This window comes from Silene latifolia, chromosome Y (genome assembly GCF_048544455.1).
Source record: "Silene latifolia isolate original U9 population chromosome Y, ASM4854445v1, whole genome shotgun sequence".
In the NCBI taxonomy this organism is placed as follows: domain Eukaryota; kingdom Viridiplantae; phylum Streptophyta; class Magnoliopsida; order Caryophyllales; family Caryophyllaceae; genus Silene; species Silene latifolia.
In genome coordinates this window covers 255,017,541-255,019,484 of record NC_133538.1, presented here as the reverse complement: position 1 = coordinate 255,019,484, position 1,944 = coordinate 255,017,541, and the positions used below count along the sequence as shown (strand labels likewise).

The 1,944-nt window shown below is 39.1% G+C and overlaps 1 non-coding gene across 1 annotated transcript; it reads left to right on the top strand.

The window, feature by feature from the left end:
* Positions 1 to 776: 776 nt before the first annotated feature.
* LOC141637035 (small nucleolar RNA R71) lies at positions 777 to 883 on the top strand. Its single transcript, XR_012541599.1, has one exon. It is a non-coding gene; the product is annotated as a small nucleolar RNA R71 (small nucleolar RNA).
* The last annotated feature ends 1,061 nt before the right edge of the window (positions 884 to 1,944 follow it).

The following is a 1,944-nucleotide window of genomic DNA, read 5'->3' as shown; positions in this document are numbered from 1 at the left end:
GAGTCAATTGTGTTTCCAACATCTTGGTGTGAGCTAGAATGTTGTTGATGGTGGTTTCCTTTCCTTGGCTATCTTTTTGCATTTGAGTGAAAAATTCTTGTTGATTCTTTTGCATTTGGAGGACCGCTTTTTGGACATCAAAACCTTGGTCATTTTGGTGATTGTATGGATTTTGATTTTGGTAACCTTGGTTTTGATTGTAAAAGGGTCTTTGATTTTGGTTTCTCATGGGTGGTGGAGTGTACGTTGTTTGAGGGTTTTGAACATTTTGGCTTTTGTATGAGAGATTTGGATGGAATTTGGTGTTTTCATTGTAAAAGTTGGAATAAGGGGTACCACTCTTGTATGCTTGGAAAGCATTCACTTGTTCATTTGTTCCCCTGCATTCACCTTGGTCATGTCCCAAAGTTCCACAATTCTCACATATCCCACTTGGGATTGATGAGGATGCCGCCATGGCATTAACATGATGCTTTGATGATTTTGAATTTTCTTCAAGTCTAGCCATAGCTTGTTCAAACTTCAAGTTGATTGTGTCCATGTGAGCACTAAGTTGAGCACCCAATTGAGTGACGGAGTCCACTTCATGCTTTCCTCCTCTAGTAGCCTTGCGAGGTCTACTATATTGTGAGTTATGGACCGCCATTTCCTCAATCTTGTTCCATGTTTGATTGTCATCAACTTCGGTGAACATTCCATTTGATCCCATATTGAGAATGTTCCTAGAATCTTCATATAAACCATTCCAAAATTGTTGTACCAAAAACCATTCGCTAAGTCCATGGTGAGGACATGAGCGACAAATTCCCTTGAACCGCTCCCAAGCTTCATACAAAGATTCTTCATCACTTTGCTTAAAACCCGTAATTTGAGCTCTTAGCATGTTAGTCTTTTCCGGTGGGTAGAATTTTTTGTAGAAAGCTAGAGCCAACTTCTTCCAAGAATCTATTCCGAGGGTGGCCTTATCAAGGCCCTTCAACCATTGCTTCATGCGGTCGATTAAAGAAAAAGGAAATAAGACCCATCTAATTTGGTCTTGAGTCACGCCCGTTTGAGAGATTGCATCACAATAGTCGCAAAAGGTTTCCATATGAGAATGAGGGTCTTCACTAGGCATCCCCCCAAATTGGCTCCTCTCAACTAATTGGATGAAGGCGGACTTGGCAATAAAATTTCCGGTTAGATGTTGCGGTGTAGGAGTACCATTTTGTAGATTCTCCTCGGTGGGTACCAATGTTGTTAGGATCGGGATCCTATTTTGGATCGATGAGCTTCCTAGAATCGAATCGGTAGGATCGGATCGTAGAATCGTAAGATTCTACAAATTAACTAAAATACATAATTGTGTTATCAAAATGTTAAAATCTCGTGTTTAAATCTCAACACACTATTATATAAGCACATGCCTACTAAATATTCTCGTTTATAATGGATTTCTATCTTAAAAGTCATATACAAAATTTTAATAATTGGAAAAATTGAAATGTTAATAATGTAGGATCGGGTCGTATAACCGTAGGATCGGGTTAAGATTCTACTTTACAAAAAATTGAGACAAGTTGAATCATAAGATCCTACAAAATTAAGATCCTACCTAGGATCGGGATCGGTCACCACTTTTTGGATCGTAGAATCGTAAGATCCTACGATCCGGATCGGGAGTTTAACAACAGTGGTGGGTACGGAGTGTGACGAGAATTTAAGCATTGTAGGTGGATTTTGTGGGGTATTGTGTAATAGGTTCTCCTCTCCTTCTATTGCGAAAGGGTTGATGAACTCACTAGTGGGTTGAACAACTTCACTAATACCTCTTAAATTCCTCCTAACAAGTCTCCTATTGTTCGTCAAGGTTCTTTCGATTTCACGGTCAAAAGGTAACAAATCACCTTGTAACCTTCTAGACATGCAAAATATCAAACAACTCGAAAACAATTAGAAAAAACC